A 23,890-nucleotide genomic window follows, 5' to 3' on the forward strand; every position below is an offset into this window, starting at 1 on the left:
GAAGAAACCAGGGAACTATGGGTCTATCAGTCTTACATCAGTAGAAGGGAAACTTCTAGAATCTATCATAAAGGACATGACAAATGTGCACTTGGATAAAAATGATCTGATTTAGCATAATCAGTGTGGAGTTGTGAATGGGAAATTGTGTTTGTCAAACTTGGAGTTTAGTTTAATTATCTCTTATTTATTACTATTTTCTTAAATATTAAATATTATTAGTTTCCCCAAGGGCAGTTGTTTAGAAAAATGAAAGCATGTGGCACTAGAGATAGTGTATTAGTATGGATTAAAGACTGGTTATCTGACAGAAAACAGAGAGCAGAAATAAATGGATTATTCATGCATTAACAGACTATGACTATTGGGGTACGACAAAGCTGCTGGAAATATGTGTCAATGATTTGGAGGTGGGAAATGAATGGAATATTTTCATATTTGCAGATAGTGCAAAGCTAAGCAAGATTCTACGAGGAAGATTTTTAAAAATTACAGGGGGATTTGAATAGGTTTAAGATTAGATTAGATTAGATTCCCTACAGTGTGGAAACAGGCCCTTCGGCCCAACAAGTCCACATCACCACTTGAAGCATCCCACCCAGACCCATCCCCCTATAACCCACACACCCCTGAACACTACGAGCAATTTAGCATGGCCAATCCACCTAGCCTGCACTTCTTTGGACTGTGGGAGGAAACCGGAGCACCCGGAGGAAACCCACGCAGACATGGGGAGAATGTGCTTAATGATGGGGCCAGAACAATGCAGATGGAACATAATATGGAAAGATGTGAAGTTATCCACTTTGGTGTTGTGAAGCATTTCTTAAATAGTGAGAGATTAGAAAATGTGGAGGTGGAAAGGGACTTGGGTTCCTTGTCAATAAATCACTGTCGGGTTAAATACAGGTGCAGCAAGCCATTAGGAAGGCTAATGGTATGTTAGCCTGTAATGCAAGAGGATTTGAGTATAGGAGTGGTGAATTCTTGCTTCAATTGTCCAGGAGCTTGTTTAGATCGTACCTGGAGTATGGCGTACAGTTCTGGTTTCGTTATCTCAGGAGAGTTATTATTGCCAGACAGGGAGTGCAATAAAGTTTCCTCAGACCTGTAAAGACTGAAAGAACTGCGGATGCTGCAAGTCAGGAACAAAAACAGAAATCGCTGGAAAAGCTCAGCGGGTCTGGCAGTGTCTGTAAAGTAAAAAATCGGAGTTAACATTTCGGTCCAGTTCTGAGGAAGGGTCACTGGATTTAAAACATTAACTCTGATTTTTTTCTTCATAGATGCTGCTAGATCTGCTGAGCTTTTTCAGCAACTTCTGTTTTTGCTCCTCAGACTTGTCCCTGGGATGATGGGACAGTCCAATGGAGAGAGAGTGGGCAAACTGGGTCAGTATTTCCTAGAGTTTCAAAGAATGAGAGGTAATCTCATTGAAACCTATGTAATATTTATAGGGACAGACAGGGCAGATGCAGGTAAGATGTTCCCCTTGGTGGTAGACTCTAGATCCAGGGGACATCATTCAAAAATAAGGGGACTGTCATTTAGCAACAAGTTGAGGTAAAATGTAATGGCTCAGATTCTTGTGAGCCTTTGGAATTATGTATCCCAGGGGGTTGTGGATGTTCAGCTAATGAGTCTGTTTATGTTGTGGTTTGATGAATTTGTCATTATCAGTGTGGGACAGTGGGCAGGGCGGGTAAAAGATATTGGAACCTTCTTTAGTGACAATGGTACTAAATGGAGCAAGCAGGTTTAATGAGCTGGGTGGCCTACTCCTATTGCCTTCACCACGAAAGCTCACTGTAAATCCCATGATGTTTTTAAGATATGATAGAATATTTGCAGAAATGAGACTTTCTCACAACTTATCCCATCCAAGTTCACAGCAAAATGCCGTAAGTTAAAATAACATGACACTGAATGATGGAGAGCCTCTGACCATTTGTCTATCTTCTTCAAAGGTTTTCCAGCTCCTGTCATCTTATAACCAATGGGATGTCTGTTGTGACAAGCATCAGAGAATCCACCTTTGCTTTGAAAAAGTAATCATTAGATAGACAGTCTTAAATGCCTCATGAATGTAGCATAATTGACTTATTCTCCTGAATCCTGAAGCTACATAGGTTGTAAAAATGGACTTTAGCCTGTCCTCATACAAAGCACTGGTTACTTTGCAAGAACAATGTCCAGATTCCAGTTTCAAATGGAACCCATGCCAACATCATTGACAGCAAACCTGAAGAAGCTTGATTTTGGAAGCTATCATGGCCACTTAGTTCAGCAAAGTGTACATGATTCTGTCCAAAAGCCCAGCTGACTGGCATGTCATTGCCTTGGTGTTATGATGTTACAATGCTTCCGCCTTTGGCCTTTAGATACAACTGACTGGCTGCACAGTATTGAAATTCAAAACTGGGAATTTGGGTTCAGATTTAATCACGTTCAGCGTTTTCCTCTTGGATATACTTCTCATTCCATGCACCGTTCCCAAAACCAGAGACCTGTCAGGAATCGGATCCCAGAGACTGATGGTTTGCCATCAGTGCGATACTCTCTTCCATTTTCCTCAATGTTTCACCAGTATGTTTTTTCTGCTCGTGTAAATATTCTCCTGCAGGGTTTAGAACCTGGGACATGGATGCAATCTCCTCACACCTTTTCCATGACTCAGACTGTGGTGTCAAACCAGACTTACTGACAATTGGAACCACTCGGCCTCAGGAAGTGTTTTAACAATGTCCAGAGCCTATGTTGCTGCCAGTAGATGTGGACCAGGAGAAGCGGTCCTTTTCCGTTGTGTGTAGGGAACAGTTCCTTGCTGAGATAATGCACAGAGCACAAGATGGGTTGAAAGGGTCTCTAAGCTCACAGGAGAACCAGATGTATATTTTCATTAAAGATAAGAAAGTGTGGAGCTGGATGAACACAGCCGGCCAAGCAGCATCTTAGGAGCACAAAAGCTGACTTTTCAGGCCTAGACCCTTCATCAGAAAAGGGGGATGGGGAGAGGATTCTGAAATAAATAGGGAGAGAGAGGGAGGTGGACCAAAGATGGATAGAGGAGAAGATAGGTGGAAAGGAGAGTATGGGTGGGGAGGTAGGGAGGGGATAGGTCAGTCTGCGGGTGACAAGAGAGTTGCAGTGGGAGAGAGATCCCCTGAGGTTGTTCCGGAGGGAGGACGGTAACTTCTTCAGGTTAGTCATCCTGGAAGAGGCTTCGCAGTGAGGTTAAAATTGTATCAGTGATAACGGGAACTACAGATGCTGGAGAATCCAAGATAAGGAAGTGTGGAGCTGGATGAACACAGCAGGCCAAGCAGCATCTCTCCATCCCCCTTTTTCTGATGAAGGGTCTAGGCCTGAAACGTCAGCTTTTGTGCTCCTGAGATGCTGCTTGGCCTGCTGTTCATCCAGCTTCACACTTTGTTATCTCGGATTCTCCAGCATCTGCAGTTCCCATTATCTCTGATTACATTTTCATTAAAGACTGCTCTCAGGTAATGTCATACTAATGGATACCAAATGCCCATCGCCTGTGTCTGTCCATTGGCTTAAAACAAATCCCATCTTGTTCACTGCATCAACCCCTCTAAATCCAAAACCTGCATTGTGTGAAATTGCTATTTCAGCATTGGTGCATGTTAGACATCCCTTTACTTTCACCTCATTACTTATGAAATAGTATTGCCTTGTCCTGCATGGGTCTCCAGACACTGCCAATCTTGCATTAGATCAGCCTGGAGTAGAGGGAATGGCCTACAGGGAGAGACTACAAAAACTCAGGTGTCAACACAGTGTGGTGCTGAAGGAACACAGAAGGTCAGACTGAAGAAGGGTCCCAACCCAAAACATCGACTTTCCTGCTCCCCTGATGCTGCCTGGCCTTGTGTGTTCCTCCGGCTCCACACTGTGTTATCTCTGACTCCAGCATTGGCAGTTCTTGCTATTGGCTAGAAAAACTCGGGTTGTTGTCTCTGGAGTGACAGAGGCTGAGGGGAGACTTGATAGAAATCTACAAAATTATGAGATGCATAGAAGGGGTTGCCAGTCAGAACATTTTTCCCCAGTGCTGAAATGCCTAATACTAGGAAGCATGTATTTAAGTGAGAGGGGGAAAGTTGAAAGGAGATGTAAGGGGTGAGTTTTTTTTACCAAGAGAGTGGTAGGAATCTGGAATGTGCCACCACACGTGGTGATGGAGGCAGATATAATGGCAGTGTTTAAGAGACTTTTAAGGAAGCTCATGAATATGCAGGAAACGGAGGAATATGGACCGAGGGCAGGCAGAAGTGACTAGTTTAATTTGGCATAATGTTCAGCACAGCATCATACGTATTATTAGCTGCTACCTTAATTTGTACTCTTTGCTGGGCCTGCCAACATCTTCTCTGGATTTGAAGGAGGAAGACAACTTAAAAGTCTATCTTCATTTTTTTCACTATTTTTCTTTAAGTCCACAGTCCCTTTCAGCCCAGAACCTCACATCGTCCAAACTAGACTGACCCTATTTGACAATGAGACCTGCCTCACCATCACAGTGATCACTAAAACTCCATTGCTCTCCCTGCTGGTACTAGCGGCTCACTGCTCAGATTGCAGATGGACTCCTGATGCATGAAGCAAGTAACTGAAACCTTGGTTTTCAGTGATAACACCTTCTCTGTGGAAAAGTAACAACACTCACACTTAGCTCTAGCAGTATACCAAACATTTTAATAACAATTTCTCCGGTTTCTTTAAAAGTCTTATTGCTAAAAGAACCAGGTGTGACATAGGCCCGAAACGTCAGCTTTTGTGCTCCTGAGATGCTGCTTGGCCTGCTGTGTTCATCCAGCCTCACATTTTATTAACTTGTGCAAACTGGTGTGATCTGTGAGACACTGTTTGGAGGGACGTTGGAAACAAATTCAATAATAATTTGTTAAAAGCAGTTGGGGAAATATTGTCGGTTTCTTTTCACCTTAAAAGCAGGCTCTTGAAATTGGACAGGCAGCTGCCCCTAAGTGCCAACACGGACGGAATGGGCCATTCTGATCATGTAGTAAATGATGGTCCCTTCATGAATGACCCCAGGATATGTTTCAGGGATGGTGCAGAGGAGCTGACACTCACTGGAGCATATATTTCAGGCCTGGTTTTCCCTAGTGAAGGACGTTGGTGAGCAAAGGGAGAGAACAAATATGCAGTCCATAGTGAATTTCACCTACAGCTAAGTGAAAACTGTCAGCACAATAAAAGTCAATTGTGGTTCAGTTAGTTTTAAATATTTGCTTGAATTGGACACAGCATTAAATTTAAATAGAAATAAAAATGTATGCACATTAAGAAAACCTATTCTGAACATGAGTCAGAACTTCATAAACTTCTTTCACATTTAAAGACAAGAAACAAGAAGTTACTCAAGCAGTGCTGCCAAACCTGTTTGAGGAGAGTGTTATACTTAAATGATTGGTTAAATCCTAGCTTGCACCATTATCTCTTCCATCGCTGATAGTAGCCATGGATTGTCATGACGCAGGCTGCAATAGCCTCCTGTTGGTAGACATTTTACAGCAGGAACAGAAGGTCAAAGTGATCGATGTTAAAAGGAGAGGAGGTGCCACAAGGACAAAGACTTTTTGACTCATTTGGAGAACTGTCTGCCCAGAACGGGCAGACCTTGGGTATTTATCATTTAAATAATCCTACATTATCTCTAATAGCCACCAGACACTCACCAACCACCATAAAACAAACCAGGTTATAACACAGCCATTACTCAGTGTTGTACGTTAGGCAATTAAAGGTGAGTTGTCGGAATCAAAACAGCCAGGGAGGCTAAGGCAGTGTGTTTGAGAGAAAAAAGAGATTACCATATTAATGGCCAAGATTTTACAGTAATATTAATGGCAGAACTGTTTTTATTCACCATTGTGCACACCTCCTTTGGAATTTGCAGTTTGTGGTGGAAATCCAGTTCACAGCTTCACATCAGTCAGGGGGCTATATGAAGGGCCATCAGCTCAGTCAGGGGGCTATATGACAGGGCCATCAGCTCAGTCAGGGGGCTATATGAAGGGGCCATCAGCTCAGTCAGGGGGCTATATGACAGGGCCATCAGCTCAGTCAGGGGGCTATATGACAGGGCCATCAGCTCAGTCGGGGACTATATGACAGGGCCATCAGCTCAGTCAGGGGGCTATATGAAGGGGCCATCAGCTCAGTCAGGGGGCTATATGACAGGGCCATCAGCTCAGTCAGGGGGCTATATGAAGGCGCCATCAGCTCAGTCAGGGGGCTATATGACAGGGCCAACAGCTCAGTCAGGGGGCTATATGAAGGGGCCATCAGCTCAGTCAGGGGGCTATATGACAGGGCCATCAGCTCAGTCGGGGGCTATATGAAGGGGCCATCAGCTCAGTCAGGGGGCTATATGACAGGGCCATCAGCTCAGTCAGGGGGCTATATGAAGGGGCCATCAGCTCAGTCAGGGGGCTATATGACAGGGCCATCAGCTCAGTCGGGGGCTATATGAAGGGGCCATCAGCTCAGTCAGGGGGCTATATGACAGGGCCATCAGCTCAGTCAGGGGGCTATATGAAGGGGCCATCAGCTCAGTCAGGGGGCTATATGACAGGGCCATCAGCTCAGTCAGGGGGCTATATGAAGGCGCCATCAGCTCAGTCAGGGGGCTATATGACAGGGCCATCAGCTCAGTCAGGGGGCTATATGAAGGGGCCATCAGCTCAGTCAGGGGGCTATATGACAGGGCCATCAGCTCAGTCAGGGCGCTATATGACAGTGCCATCAGCTCAGTCAGGGCGCTATATGAAGGGGCCATCAGCTCAGTCAGGGGGCTATATGACAGGGCCATCAGCTCAGTCAGGGGCTATCTGAAGGGGCCATCAGCTCAGTCAGGGGCTATATGAAGGGGCCATCAGCTCAGTCAGGGGGCTATATGAAGGGGCCATCAGCTCAGTCAGGGGGCTATATGAAGGGGCTCTGGCCACAGTGGGCAGGCCTTGTCCCTCAGATTCGTCAGGGCCCTGGGCCCTCAAACACACCGCGCCCACCAGACTCAGACCAGCTTTGACAGGCAGCCCTTGGGCATGATGGAGCAGATCTCTTCCTGGCTAACATAAAGCTACTCCCACCTGACTGCAGCTGCTGGGCCTACAGGAGTGACCATTACCCACTGCCCGATCTGTAATCAGGCACATCCCTGAATCTGCTCAGCTAGAATGAATGACTGACCAGGCTGTATGTGGTCTATGCCCATGCTCATTGGCACCAGCACCCCCTGACCAACAGCACTCACCCTGAATGGCCTAAGGACTGGGTCCCAGCCACCCCTGGGCAAGGCCAGTTATTTGATTAACCGGGCAGTGCGTTTGCCACACAGATGGCTGGCACGTGCCGTGGGGTTTAGACTGATGTCTCTGTGTGTGCTGGGCAGCCAGCTGTCTCCCCTGGACTGATCCTGACTGAACAGGAGCCTGTCGGTGTGCCTGTGCTAAGGAGCTCCTCAGTATGGCAGCATTGAGAGCCTTTGTCTCTAGGTGATGCACCAATATACTAACAAGCAAACATTTCCTCTTCATATCGTTACCCAAATGTCTTTTAAACGTTGTTACTGCACCTGCACCCGCCACTTCCTCCGGCAGTTGATTCAACACGTGAACCACTCTGTGTAAAAGCGTTGCCCCTTATGTCTTTGTTAAATCTTTTGATACACATGCATCCATTCTCCACTTGGGAACTCTACAGCCTCTGGCCTCAATATTGGGTTTGATGCTTTTAGGACTTGAGGCACCTTCTCCCATGCCCTTACCCTAACCCTTACACACCAGGCCTTGTTATCATATGGTCTGTTGTTACACACAACTCACTATTATTCACTAACTGTCCGCATTTGTAGACATTAGCTCTCCTAGACTGATCCTTACCCATTATTCTGCCTGTCTCAACTGTTCTTCCTTCTCTTCGGGCTCTATCTCCACCTATCGCTTACTCCTCACCCCCTCCCCCTACCCTATCTCCTGTATACAAAACAACTTTTTCCCAGTTACCATCAGTTCTGAAGTGGGGCCACTGGATCTGAAACATTAACTCCGATTTCTCTCCACAGATGCCAGCAGGTCTGCTGAGCTTTTCCAGCAAATCCTGTTTTTGTTCCTGTTTCCCAGCATCTGCAGTTCTTTTGGATTTTCTCTGGATTAATAGTTTAGCGTTAATACCATGAGGCCCTCACCTAATTATGTAACACTCCCAGAGAATTGTATTTCCTCGTTCCGAGAATGCAAGTGTGTAACGTTAACAGGTTTTGAGCTCAAGAAAAGCTTTCAGCTTCCAGTGTAACCAGCAGGAAATCACAACCCACATTATCTGTTTGGAGAATAACTTCATGTATATATTTTATATTCTGTGGAAGTCTCAGTGACACACTTGAACTACTAAGAAGTATGAGTGAAAGATGTGGGTGCGGTCTGCCAGCTGAGCCGTGTGTAAATCTGCACGAAGGCTGGAATCATTCCTGTTCTTTTTTGGTGAAGTGCCAGTTTCACTGGGTTTTTCAAAGGCCTTTTCACTACAAGACTTGATGAGTGTTCTTACCGTATTTTACAAAACTCGCCTCAAAAATACTCACCCTGCCCCAGTGGTCTCCTGTTCACCCAGTTCTAGCCCCATCCGAACCCACACCGATCCCAGGACAGCTCGCCCCTCGCTGCCAGAAGACCCCCACTATATTTGAATGGTCACTGTTGCCCCGGATGGGCACTGGTGTTCTGATGATGCCCCACTCTGTGACACACAGATACTCACAAGATGTCGGAGAAGGAAAAGGTGGTCCCGTGATTCTCCAACCGAGATAGGGATCTCCTGGTAAAGGCGGTTGGTTGCGGGGGGGTGGGGGTAGTGGTGTGTCTGATGGCTGTCCTCTCCCCCTTCCCACCAGGAGTGACAGAGAAGGCAACAGCACCGGCCCCTGACAGCCCAGCCTGAGGTCACTACCAGGGGGCAGTGCCATCCACACAGCGCTGAGGAACAGCCATCAGTGCTACTGGGAGGTCAATGACCTTCTCCACTCTGCCCCATCACCCTCACGCTCACCCTCACTCTGCCCCATCACCCTCACCCTCACTCTGCCCCATCACCCTCACACTCAACCTCACTCTGCCCATTACACTCACGCTCACCCTCACTCTGCCCCATCACCCTCACGTTCACCCTCACTCTGCCCCCTTGCTCTCACCTTCGCTCTGCCCCATCAACCTCACACTCACCCTCACTTTGCCCCCTCGCCCTCACCCTCACGCTCACCCTCACTGTGCTCCCTCGCCCTCACCCTCACTCTGCACCATCACCCTCACGCTCACCCTCACTCTGCCTCCTCGCCCTCACACTCACTCTGCCCCCTTACCCTCATGCTCACCCTCACTCTGCCCCCTCGCCCTCACCTTCACTCTGCCCCCTCACCCTCACTCTCCCTCTGCCCCATCACCCTCACTGTCTCTCTGCGCCCCCTCAAACTCACTCTGTCTCTGCGCCCCCTCAAACTCACTCTCTCTCTGCCCCATGACCCTCTCTCTCTCTGCCCTTTCACCATCAGTCTCCACTCCACCCCTCACCCTTACTCTCCCTCTGCCCCGTCACCTTTACTACCTCAATGCCCTCTCACCCTCACTCTCTCTCCGCTCCCTCACTCTCAATCTCTCTCTACCCCTCCACCCTCACTCACTCTCTATCCCCTCACTCTCACCCTTTCTCTGCCCCCTCACCCTCACTCTCACTTTACCACCTCACCCTCACCCTTACTCCCTTTACTACCTCATCCTGACCCCCCTCAAACCGAGGGCTGGCTGAGACCTCCACATCCCGAGGGCAGAGCGAGACCCCAGACCCTGAGGGCAGGACGACATCCCCACACCCCAAGAGCAGGGTGAGACCCCCTACGTGAGGACCAGGAGAGACCCTCATATCCTGAGGGTAGGGCAAGATCCCCACACCCCAAGGGCAGGGCGAGACCACCTACCTGAGTGCCAGGCGAGACCCCCACACCCCGAGGGCAGGGTGACAGTCCCACATCCTGAGGGCAGAGTGAGACCCCCACACCCCGAGGTCAGGGAGAGACCCCCACATTCCGAGGTCAGGGAGAGACCCCCATACCTCGTGGCCCTTCAAGTACTGAACCTGTTTTTTTAGCAGCAGTTAAATTGTTGGAAAGTTGCTATATTGGCCAATGGCCACAATCATTTCTGTTTGTGGACTAAGTGGGAGAATTTCCAGGAGGGAAATCCATAGCCTACCCAGGAGATAGAGGCCACTGGGAGTCCAGTGATTAGCTGTCAATGGGATTCTGCTGCCATTTGGAACCTGAAGCAGGAAGTGCCAGCAGCTAAGAGCTGACTATACCCTCACCAGGCAGATGTCAACAGTTCTAGAGCCCAGATGAGTGCCATAGTGGAGACCATGATGGTTTTCAATATAACAGGCCAAGGTTATAAGGTCAAAGGCTCATCCAGAGGATGGGAAATGGGAACAAGAAGTGTGTTTGAGGGGAGGGGCCCTCTCATGGTTGGAAACAAGGAGAGTGGAGTGGAGTAGCTCTCCATTACCACCCTCATGCTCCACATCCAGCTTCTCACTTTTTCTAATTCATTCCCAGGATTCTTGCCCAAGTCAATGCAGATTGGGGGGCACAGGCTGAATGGGCAGACTGCCCGCACTGATTAGAAAGTCATAGAGTCATATGGCACGAAAATAGGCCCTTCGGCCCATAATCCCAAACTAAACCAGTCCCACCTGCCTGAGCTTGGCACTTATCCCTCTGAACCGTTCCTATTCATGAGCTTACCCAAATCTCTGTTAAAAATTGTAAGTCATACCTGCATCTACCACTTCTTTTGGTAGTTCATTGCATACACAAACTACTTCCTGTGTAAAAAAGTTGCATCTCAGGTCTTTTATTAAATCTTTCTTTTCTCACCTTAAAAAATGTGCCCCTTGTCTTGAAATCTCCCACCCTAGGGAAAAGACTCTTGTGATTCACCTTAACAATGCCCCTCATGATTTTATAAATCTCTCTACGGCCAGCTCTCAGCTTCCTGTGCTCAAGTAAAAAACCTTCACCATTTGGTTGGACCAGCTCTTTCTCATCCCGCCTGGCACTGAAGTAATTGTAGCCCCCCAGGTGGGTGAGGCCCTTAAAGTGACCATTGATTGACAAATTAAAGGCCTCAGTAGTGGTGGGGCTCGGGATGTTAGACCTTGAATTTCCGCACTCGGCGTTTCTGACTGGGTCGTGGTGGTTTTCTAGTCTGCCGCCATCTCACTTGGTGAAGCCCACCTCCCCACACTGTGTCTAGAAGATTCCACCCTCCCCGCACCTCTCAAGAACAATATCCCACCTCACAACAACTCATACTGTTCAAAAAGAATATCGCCCCTCTTCTGCTTCTTTTCCCAATCTCTTTTCATCTGATCAGTGACTCAAGAAACCATTTTCTCTCCTTTTACACAATAAAAGTTATTTCTGGTTTGAACATCTCTTTCTCTGAGCTTTCACTGATCTAAACAAAACAATCGCAGTTTCTGTATGAGTCTGAAGGCCAATTTTGAAAGAGCTGTTTGAGCTGCCTTCCTGTTCTGTTCCATTGTCCAATGTCAAATATCATTTCCTTGGCTTTGCTCACAATCACTCAGACTGCTGGTGGTTCTGAAGGGGTTACTTGGGAGACACCATTAACCTCTGCCCAAGTTAATGATGGTTCCAGGGGATATGGCAGAACATTTTAGGTTCTTGACGTTCTCCAACCTGTGATCCTCAGTCTTTCAATTATCTTCAGAACCCAGAAATGAAAGCAAACCAGGTACAAACTACAGTGTTCTGAAGTAGAGTCACTGGATTTGAAATGTTAACTTTTTTTCTCCCTCTCCATTAATGCCGCCAAACCTGCTGAGTTTCTCAAGCAATTTCTGTTTTTGCACTTTGAATAATGACACCTTACGTAATGTGACCAATACCTGGCTGCTATCGTGAATAAGTGACATCTTGTTTAAGACAAGATTCTCTTCTCATTAAGACTCAGTTCGAGACAATTGCGGCCCCAACAACAAACTAGCAGAGCCCAGTAAACCGAGTGTGTAAAGTGAATGGTTCTTCACCACATTGGCAGCCTATTTGACAATACCATAGCGTAGCATTATTAGCTACAGGTCATTTCAGGGTTTATTTGCGATTCAGTTTCTGCTCTTACTGTTACAACCATAAAATTAGTAACTTTGATGGATTTGCTCTCCTACTGGACTGCAGTAAAAGAGTTTGAATGAAGTTATTCACAGCCTTGTTTTTGTTTTGGTCTTTAGTGGAGAAGGGTTTAGTTCCACTGACAGTGCCAGAGGTATCTCAAACAATGGCACTGACCTGGCATCCAGCAGCCTGGTTGGATCTGCTGCCTCTCACCCAGGTCCAGGCAGTGAATGGTGCCAGAGATAATGGGAACTGCAGATGCTGGAGATTCCAAGATAATAAAATGTGAGGCTGGATGAACACAGCAGGCCAAGCAGCATCTCAGGAGCACAAAAGCTGACGTTTCGGGCCTAGACCCTTCATCAGAGAGGGGGATGGGGGGAGGGAACTGGAATAAATAGGGAGAGAGGGGGAGGCGGACCGAAGATGGAGAGTAAAGAAGATAGGTGGAGAGGGTGTAGGTGGGGAGGTAGGGAGGGGATAGGTCAGTCCAGGGAAGACGGACAGGTCAAGGAGGTGGGATGAGGTTAGTAGGTAGCTGGGGGTGCGGCTTGGGGTGGGAGGAAGGGATGGGTGAGAGGAAGAACCGGTTAGGGAGGCAGAGACAGGTTGGACTGGTTTTGGGATGCAGTGGGTGGGGGGGAAGAGCTGGGCTGGTTGTGTGGTGCAGTGGGGGGAGGGGATGAACTGGGCTGGTTGAGGGATGCAGTGGGGGAAGGGGAGATTTTGAAACTGGTGAAGTCCACATTGATACCATATGGTATCAATGTGGACTTCACCAGTTTCAAAATCTCCCCTTCCCCCACTGCATCCCTCAACCAGCCCAGTTCATCCCCTCCCCCCACTGCACCACACAACCAGCCCAGCTCTTCCCCCCCACCCACTGCATCCCAAAACCAGTCCAACCTGTCTCTGCCTCCCTAACCGGTTCTTCCTCTCACCCATCCCTTCCTCCCACCCCAAGCCGCACCCCCAGCTACCTACTAACCTCATCCCACCTCCTTGACCTGTCCGTCTTCCCTGGACTGACCTATCCCCTCCCTACCTCCCCACCTACACCCTCTCCACCTATCTTCTTTACTCTCCATCTTCGGTCCGCCTCCCCCTCTCTCCCTATTTATTCCAGTTCCCTCCCCCCATCCCCCTCTCTGATGAAGGGTCTAGGCCCGAAACGTCAGCTTTTGTGCTCCTGAGATGCTGCTTGGCCTGCTGTGTTCATCCAGCCTCACATTTTATTATCAGTGAATGGTGCCACCTGCTGCAGAGTATACACAGAGATACTCTACATCTTGTACCAGCTGCTCCAGGCAGCCCTTCAATGCATCACCTCTCCGACAGAAAGTATTCAGCTGATCTTTCTTGCCCACAATTGAAGAGCTACATCACAAATCAAATTAATCTCCCACATACTATAGCAACCAAATATGAAGGGCCTCTTCCTTGGCAGTCAAGGAACATCCTGAGGATGGGAAAGATGCTACATCAATGCAAACGTTTCATTGCTATTTCCCGAAAGCATCAATTTGATTAACGCTAGGAAACCCTGAGCAGGAGGAACAATACAAGAGAGTACAATGGTGATTGTGATATGACATTGGGCGAGCGATCCATGGACTGGGTTAATGTTCTGAAGGCAGACAGGTAATCCTAACATTTGTGCTGACGATTCAGAAAAATATGAGCTCAAATCTAAATATGGCAGCTTTGGTATTTAAATTCAGCTGATGAAATAAATCTGAAATCATAATCTCCCATCAATAATTGTGACGGTGGAATTGCTGAATTGTCATGAAAATCCATTGAATACATTAACATTCCTACAAGGTAGAAGAGTTGTCCTCAATTAGTCCTTATTCAGTCTGTTTAATTCTTCAACATTACAGTGTCCACACTCAGTTTCTCATGTAATGGGGCTAATGTAAGCATTTCCATAGAACCATAGAATTCCTAAAGTGTGGAAGCAGACCATTCAGCCCATCAAGTCTGCACAGACCCTGTGAACAGCTTCCCACCAAGACCCAGCCCCCTAACCTATCCCTGTAGCCCTGCATTTCCCATCGCTAATCAAACTAGCCTGCGCATCCCTGAAAACTACAGGCAATTTGGGGCTACATGGTGGCTCAGTAGTTAGCACTGCTGCCTCACAGTGCCGGGGACTGGGGTTTGATTCCACCCTCAGGTGACTGTCTGTGTGAAATTTGCATGTTTTCCCCATGTCTGTCTGGGTTTCCTCGGGTGGTCCGGTTTCCTCCCACAGTCAAAAGATGTACAGGCTAGGTGGATTGGCCATGCTAAATTGCCTGTAGTGTTCAGGGGTGTGTAGATTAAGGGGATGGGTCTGGGCGGGATGCTCTGAGGGGCAGTGTGGACTTGTTGGGCTGATGGGCCTGTTTCCTCACTGTAGGGATTCTATTTTAAAAAATTGCACAGCCAATCCACCCTAACCTGCACATCTTTGGACTGTGGGAGGACACCGGAGCGCCCGGAGGAAACCCATGCAGACACGGGGAGAATGTGCAAACTCCACACAGACAGTCACCCGAGGCTGGAATTGAACCCGGGTTCCTGCCACTGTGAAATGGAGCCGATGGTGAATGAAAATGTGCCGCCTTCTGCTGTGCAATTAGGCACAATAGCACTACACCACAAAGCAACCCACGATCTCCACGTCAGGTAAAACCCCAATTGGAGGTAAACTCGCAGCATGGGAGCTGTCGTGCCATTCTGTAAAAGACTCCAAACCTTGAAGGCAAGTCTTTGGAAATCTAATTGAAATCCAATTGGTCATCAGAGAAATCAGGCAATGGGAAAGTTTCTCACTCTTAAGCAACGTCAGTTTCTGTGAGTATGGCAGGTAACAACAGGGACATTAATCACAATGTATCAGAAATAATTTAGTTTTAATTAGAATAGAGGTTCTTTGAAGTCAAAAGAAATTTCTAAGATAATCTTACATTAAACAAAAAAGGCTGAAGGACACAGTCGAGTTAGATCACAAGGAAGGTACAGTTCCAAAAGTGGGAGATTTCAATTCTTCGGTTCCAACTGTTAATAGACAATGATCTCCGATAACAGGAGCTGTAATGTCTTTGTTATGGAGGAAGGGTCACTTTTAATGTCAGATGCAGCATCAGGGCACTAAAGATTAGAGTAAAACAGTGCAATAGAAATCAGTGCGAATCATGGAATTTAGAAAAAGGAGAGGTGATCTGATCGAAACGTTGGAGATTCTTAGGAGCTTGGGAGGGTAAATGCAGACAGGTAGTTTCCCCTCAAGGGAGAGACTAGGAGCAGAGGATATAGAATGAAGGGCTGCCAATTTAAGACTGAGACAAGGAGGAATTTCTTCTTGTGGAGCCATAGAGTCATACAGCACAGAAACAGACCCTTCGGTCTAACTCACTCATGTCGATCAGCTATACTAAATCAGCTAGACTCTTGAACAGTCAGGGAATCGAGAGTTGTGGGGAAAGTGCAGAAAAGTGGATATGAGAAATGTCGGATCAGCCATGATCCTATTGAATGGTAGAGCAGGCTCGAGGGGCTGAATGGCCTACTCCTGTTCCTATAAGAAAAACCTCATTATAGACTGGGTATCCAATGACACCCACACTTAATTACAGCTGTTCAAATATCAAATGTATCTCTAGGTTATAATCCAAGGGGTACACAATCTCAAAAAAGCTCTAGCACCCTGCAACTCGTGACTGGGAGGTGTAGTTGTTTATTGCGAACCGAGCGGAGGTGCTCTGCAAAGCAGTCCCCAAACATCCGTTTGGTTTCCCCAATGTAGAGGAGGCCACACCGGGTACAGTGGACGCAGTATACCACATTAGCAGATGTGCAGGTGAACATCTGCTTGATGTGGAAGGTCTTCTTGGGGCCTGAGATGGGGCTGAGGGGGGATCTGTGGAGCGGATAAGCATTTCATGGAGAAAGTGATCCCTCTGGAAAGCAGGTAAGGGTGGGGAGGGAAAAATGTCTTTGGTGTGGAGTCAGATTGCAGATGGCTGGAAGTGACAGAGGATGATGCATTGGATCCGGAGGTTGGTGGGGTGGCACGTGAGGAAGAGGGGGATTCTGTTTTTGTTGTTATTGCAGGGATGGGGTATGAGGGATGAGTTGCAGGAAACGTGAGAGACATGGTTGAGGGCATTTTCGACCAGCGTGGAAGGGAAGTTGTAGTCCTTGAGAAACGAGGATATCTGGGATGTGCGGGAGTGGAATGCCTCATCCTGGGAGCAGATGCGGCAGAGGCAAAGGAATTGGGAATAGGGGATGGAATTTTTGCAGGAAGGTGGGTGAGAGGAGGCGTATTCTAGGTAGCTGTGGGAGTCGGTGGCCTTGACATGGATATCGGTTTCTAGCTGGTTGCCTGAGATGGAGACAGAGAGGTCCAGGAAGGTGAGGGATGTGTTGTAGATGGTCCAGGTGAACTTAAGGTTGGGGTGGAAGGTGTTGGTGAAATGGATGAACTGTTCGAGCTCCTCGTGGGAGCACGACGCAGCGCCGATACAGTCATCGATGTAATGGAGGAAGAGGTGGGGAAAGGGGTCTGTGTAGGTGCAGATGAGGGACTGTTCCATGTAACCTACAAAGAGGCAGGCATAGCTTGGGTCCATGCGGGTACCCATGGCCACCCCCTTAGTCTGTAGGAAGTGGGAGGAATCGAAAGAGAAGTTGTTGAGGGTGAGGACGAGTTTGGCTAGGCGGATGAGAGTGTCGGTGGAGGGGGACTGGTCGGGCCTGCGGGACAGGAAGAAGCAGAGGGCCTTGAGGCCAACTGCATGAGGAATGCAGGTGCATAGGGACTGGGTGTCCATGGTGAAAATGAGGTATTGGGGATTGGGGAATTGGAAGTTCTGGAGGAGGTGGAGGGTGTGGGTGGTGTCACGGACAAAGGTAGGGAGTTCCTGGGCCAGGGGGCAGAAAATGGAGTCCAGGCAGGTGGAGATGAGTTCGGTGGGGCAGGAGCAGGCGGAGACAACAGGGCAGGCAGGTTTGTGGATTTTGGGAAGGAGATAGAAACGGGCCGTGCGGGGTTGGGGAACGATGAGGTTGGAGGCTGTGGGTGGGAGGTCCCCTGAGGTGATGAGGTCATGAATGGTGTTGGAGATGATGGTTTTGTGCTTGGGGGTGGGGTCATGATCCAGGGGGCAGCAGGAGGAGGTGTCGGAGAGTTGGCGTTTGGCCTCGGCGATGTAGAGGTCAGTGCGCCATACTACCACTGCGCCTCCTTTGTCAGCGGGTTTGATGGTGAGGTTGGGGTTGGAGCGAGGGAGCGGAGGGCTGCCCGTTCTGCGGGGGAGAGGTTGGAGTGGGTGAGAGGGGTGGAGAGGTTCAAGCGATTGATGTCACGACGGCAGTTTGAGATGAAGAGAAACAAAGAAACCTACAGCACAGGAACAGGCCCTTTGGCCCTCCAAGCCTGCGCCAATCAAGATCCTCTGTCTAACCTGTCATCTATTTTCTAACGGTCTGTGTCCATTTGCTCCCTGCCCATCCATGTACCTGTCCAAATATATCTTAAAAGACCCTAACGTGTCTGCAACCCTACCAACTCCGCTGGCAATGCGTTCCAGGTGCCCACCACCCTCTGTGTAAAGAACTTTCTACGCATATCTCCCAAAAACTTTCCTCACCTCACTTTGAACCCATGACAACTAGTCCCCCACTCTGGGAAAAAAGCTTTTTGCTATCCACCCTGTCTATACCCCTCATGATTTTGTAGACCTCAATTAGGTCCCCCCTCAATCTCCGTCTTTCTAATGAAAATAATCCTAATCTACTCAACCTCTCTTCATAGCTAGCACCCTCCATACCAGGCAACATCCTGGTGAACCTCCTCTGCACCCTCTCCGAAGCATCCACTTCCTTTTGGTAATGTGGCGATCAGAACTGTACACAGTACTCCAAATGTGGCCGAACCAAAGTCCTATACGACTGCAACGTGACCTGCCAAATCTTGTACTCAATACCCCGTCCAATGAAGGAAAGCATGCCATATGCGTTTTTGGCCACCCTATTGACCTGCGTTGTCACCTTCAGGGGACAATGGACCCGAACACCCAGATCTCTCTGTTCATCAATTTTCCCTAAGACTTTTCCATTCACTGTATAGTTCACCCTTGAATTTGATCTTCCAAAATGCATCACCTTGCATTTGCCCAGATTGAACTCCATCTGCCATTTATCTGCCCAACTCTCCAGTCCATCTATATTCTGCTGTAATTTCTGACAGTCCCCTTCACTATCAGCTACTCCACCAATCTTAGTGTCATCAGCAAACTTGCTGATCAGACCACCTAAACCTTCCTCCAAATCATTTACATATATCACAAACAACAGTGGCCCCAGCACAGATCCCTGCGGAATGCCACTGGTCACAGGTCTCCAATTTGAGAAACTCCCTTCTACTACTACTCTCTGTCTCCTGTTGCCCAGCCAGTTTTTTATCCATCTAGCTAGCACACCCTGGACCCCATGTGACTTCACTTTCTCCATCAGCCTGCCATGGGGAACCTTATCAAACGCCTTACTGAAGTCCATGTATATGACATCTACAGCCTTTCCCTCATCAATCAACTTTGTCACGTCCTCAAAGAATTCTATTAAGTTGGTAAGACATGACCTTCCCTGTACAAAACCATGTTGCCTATCACTGATAAGCTGATTTTCTTCCAAATGGGAATAGATCCTATCCCTCAGTAGCTTCTCCAGTAGCTTCCCTACCACTGACATCAGGCTCACCGGTCAATAATTACCTGGATTATCCTTGCTACCCTTCTTAAACAAGGGGACAACATTAGCAAGTCTCCAGTCCTCTGGGACCTCACCCATGTCTAAGGACACTGCAAAGATATCTGTTAGGGCCCTGGCTATTTCCTCTCTTGCTTCCCTCAGCAACCTGGGATAGATCCCATCCAGACCTGGGGACTTGTCCACCTTGATGTCTTTTAGGATACCTAACACTTCCTCCTTCCTTATGTCAACTTGACCTAGACTTAGCAAACATCTATCCCTAACCTCAACATCCGTCATGTCCCTCTCGTTGGTGAATACCGATGCAAAGTACTCATTAAGGATGTCACCCATTTTCTCTGACTCAGTGCATAACTTTCCTTCTTTGTCCTTAAGTCGGCCAATCCTTTCTCTAGTTACCCTCTTGCTCTTTATATATGAATAAAATAAGGATTTTCCTTAACCATGTTTGCCAGCAATATCTCATGTCCTCTCTTAGCCCTCTTAATCCCTCGTTTCAGATTCACTCTAAATTCCTGATATTCTTGCAAAGCTTCATCTGTCTTCAGTCGCCTAGACCTCATGTATGCAAGAGGTCGAGGGAGGGTAGGAGGCCTTGGGGGGGTGGGGGGGTATCCAGGAGGAGGGTGTGTGTTGGAGGCAGGAGAAGGGGTCAGTAGAGGGAGGGTTAGGCTCCTTGTTAGAGAAGTAAGCACAGAAGCAGTGGAAAAACTGTTCAATGTGCAAACGAGAGTTGTATTCATTGATATTTGGGTGGGACTGACCGTTTGTCCTCAGTGAGGGGGAGGTCAGTGGGGTTGGCAGGGCTGGGTACTACTGTATACTGTGGAGCTGCTGGCTGTGGAGGCGGTGGGCAGAGGGACGTCAGCGTCGGGCAGAAATTCTAATGGTCACGTACCTCAGCAAGTGGTGCTCCAGGGTAGAGCTCCTGGGAGACAGTCTTACAGACTATCACAGATCACCAATTCCAGACATTGGTAGACTCACAATGTGGTATGCAAATACACAAAGCTTCCCAAAGTTTTCCACTTGGTAAGTGTCAATAGTGCAGCCATGAGAGGTTCTGCACTGGTCTCAGGACTATCGCAATTCACACTATTCAAACCACAGGAATTTACAACGTGATGCAATTGAATCATTTAACAATCTCCAAGGATTTGATTCTGAAGCAGGATGTTAGCCAGGGACTGGGGTGATGATGTCTGAGACACTGAACAGATTACCCAACCCCTACAAAGACAAACATTCCTTTCAATTTCCACCATGCTGCTCTTGCCTGGGAAGATGACTTCATTCTCAAGGTGGATCTGTTACAGCTTGACCAGGGCCAGTGTAAACAACTGCAATCAGCAATTGCTGATGATGAGCAACTTTAAGAATCATAAAAGTTCATTCTCCAGGGACAGCCTGACTATATCAGAGAGGTATCAGGGGAGGTTCATTCATTCTTGCCAAACAAGATTAACTCAGGACTCACAATAAAACATTTTCAGGGGTACACAAGTCCTAAATTCAAAGCATCACACCAAGTTGTGTCACAAGGATACTGAAGACATCAATCGTAACCAAATGAGAATTGGCCAAGAATGGATCAGGATACTCAGCAATACCTGAATAGAAGTCAAACGGATATAACCTGGGAACTGAGGGGAGCTCTACATCCACATGGTGTTCCAAACATTCCCTGACTAAGAGGAGTAAGACTCATTTGCAGTAAATAACAAGGCTTACAAGCTGGAAGGATTACTCCTCTACATCTCCCCTGTTTGACAATTCAGCAACACCATCAGCATGATGCACTGAAACGAGGAGCACGATTTTTAGTTTATTCAGTGTCCTCCAACAGATAATGTCTGACAATGCACTGCAGTAAACTAGCAACTGTTTCAAGACATGTACTAAGCAGGGAATGACTCATCTCACATCATCACCCCACTCTCCATACAGATTGCCATCGTAAAAATGCGAGCCTTTTCCTAACTCTCTAACTTCTATTCATTAGCCAATCATCTATCCATTCCAGAAGTATATTACTGCGTATGCTAGAATTTGTACTGAAAACAAAAAAAAAATCCATTCTAATTTACTGCGCCTAACAATATGGGCTGCTAATGATTGGGATATGAACATAGGAGGTATGGTTAGTAAGTTTGCAGATGACACCAAAAGCAGAGATATAGTGGACAGCAAAGAAAGTTACCTCAGGGTACAAAGGGACCTCACTCAATTAGGCCAAGGAGTGGCAGATGGAATTTAATTTAGATAATGTGAAGTGCTGCACTTTGGAAAGGCAAATCAGGACTGGACTTATACATGTAATGGTAAGATCCTGGGGAGTGGTGCTGAACAGAGGGACCTTGAAGTGCAGCTTAATAGATCCTTGAAAGGGGAGTCACAGGTTGACAAACATTTGGTATGCTGGCCTTTATTGGTCAGTACATTGAGTATAGGAGTTGGGAGGCCATGTTGTGGCAGTACAGGACATTGGTTAGGCCACGCCTGTAATACTGTGTTCATTTCTGGTCTCCTTGCTATAGGAAAGATGTTGTTGAACTTGAATGAGTTCAGAAAAGATTCACAAGCATGTTGCCAGAGTTAGAGGGCTTGAGCTAAAGGGAGGGGTGGAATAGGCTGGGGGCATTTTCCCTGGAGTATTGGAGGCTGAGGGGTGACCTTATAGAGGCTTATAAAATTATGAGGGGCATGGATAGAGTGAATAGGCAAGGTCTTTTCCCCAGGGTAGGGGAATCTAAAACTAGAGGGCATAGGTTTAATTTGAGAGGGGAAATATTTAAAAGGGACCTAAATAGAAACTTCTTCAGGCAGAGGGTGGTGCGTGTATGGAATGAGCTGCCAGAGGAAGTGGTGGGAGCTGGTACAGTTACAATATTTAAAAGGCATCTGGATGTGTACACGAATAGGAAGGGTTTAGAGGATTATGGGCCAAACGTTGGCAAATGGGACTAGATTAATTTAGAATATTTGGTCAGCATGGACAAGTTGGACCGACGGGTCTGTTTCTGTGCTGTACAGCTCTAAGGCTCAATGACTCTAAATAGCCCAAGGTGCATATGTTAACCAATGTCTTTTGGAAATCCAAATATATTACAGCTACTAGCTCCCCATTATCTATCCTGCTTGTTACCTCCTCAAAGAATTCTAATAAATCTATCAGGCATAATTTCCCCTTCCTGAAGCATTGCTGACCCTGATTGTTCATATTACATGTTTCTAAATGCTCTGTTATTAGACCCTTAACAAACAGACCTGAACATTGTCCCAATAACAGACATTAAGCTAAGTGGCCTGTAGTTAGAGATAACAAAGTGGATGAACACAGCAGGCCCAGCAGCATCTCAGGAGCACAAAAGCTGACGTTTCGGGCCTAGACCCTTCATCAGAAAAGGGGGATGGGGAGAGGGAACTGAAATAAATAGGGAGAGAGGGGGAGGTGGTCCGAAGATGGATAGAGGAGAAGATAGGTGCAGAGGAGAGCATAGGTGGGGAGGGGATAGGTCAGTCCGGGGAGGACAGACAGGTCAAGGAGGCGGGATGAGGTTAGTAGGTGGGAAATGGAGGTGCGGCTTGAGATGGGAGGAGGGGATGGGTGGGAGGAAGGACAGGTTAGGGAGGTGGGGACGAGCTGGGCTGGTTTTGGGATGCAGTGGGGGGAGGGGATGAGCTGGGCTGGTTTTGGGATGCAGTGGGGGGAGGGGACGAGCTGGGCTGGTTTTGGGATGCGGTGGGGGGAGGGGACGAGCTGGGCTGGTTTTGGGATGCGGTGGGGGGAGGGGACGAGCTGGGCTGGTTGGCCTGTAGTTAGCTATGTTTTTTGTCTCTCTTCCTTTTTAAATAATAATGTTACATTGACAGTTTCCACTTTTCTGGGAATTTTCCAGAATCTAGGGATTCCTGGAAGTTTGCTATCAGTGCAACCACTATTTCTGTAGCTGCCTTAATCTAATATTCTCTCAGAATACGTTAATTGGGCTGAACATCCAGAAAGTACACATGGGTCAGGGAGTCATACAGGATGGAAACAGCCCCTTTGGTTCAACTAGTCTACGCCGATCATGTTCCCAAAATAAATTACTCCCTCTTGCCTGCATTTGGCCCATACTCCTCTAAACCTTTCCTGTTCGTGTACTTATACAAATGTCTTTTAAATGTTGTAACAGTATCTGCACATACCAGTTCCTGCGGCAGTTCACTGCACACACAAACCATTCTCTCTGTAGAAGCATTGCCCCTCATATCCTTTTTAAAATGGTCTGCTCTCCCCTTGTTTTGAACACGCTCACCCTGGGGAAGAGACATTGCTATTCACCTCTTCAACGCCCCTCATGATGTAATAAACATCCATAAGGTCACGCCGCAACCTCTTATATTCCAATGAAAAAAAGTCACAGCCTATCCAGCATATTTTTTATAACTTAAAACCTCCACCTCCAGCACCATCCTGGTAAATCTTCTCTGAGCCCTCTCCAGCCTAATAATATCCTTCCTGTAACAGGGTGTTCAGAACCAGACCCAGCACTTCAGAAGAGGCCTCATCAACATCCTGTACAACCTCAACGTGATTTCCCAACTCCCATACTCAAAGGTGTGAGCAATGAAGGCAGGTGTGCGAGACGTTTTGTTAACTACGCTGTGTACCTGTGGCACAAAATTCAAAGAATTATCTACCCGAACCCATGTGACCAACACTATGTGTTTCAGAGGTGTATTTTTTCCAGGTTTTCTTTTTGAAGAGAGGTATTGAGACAGAGGTGAAGCATTGTCTCTCCAAGCCAATAAGCAGCTTGTGAGGTCTTGGGGTTTTTATTTGAAGTTAGAACAATAGAAGCAGCCTGAATGGGTGGAGTCAGGCTCCCATAGAACCAGGGTTTTAGT

This window comes from Stegostoma tigrinum, chromosome 28 (genome assembly GCF_030684315.1).
Source record: "Stegostoma tigrinum isolate sSteTig4 chromosome 28, sSteTig4.hap1, whole genome shotgun sequence".
Taxonomy (NCBI): Eukaryota; Metazoa; Chordata; class Chondrichthyes; order Orectolobiformes; family Stegostomatidae; genus Stegostoma; species Stegostoma tigrinum.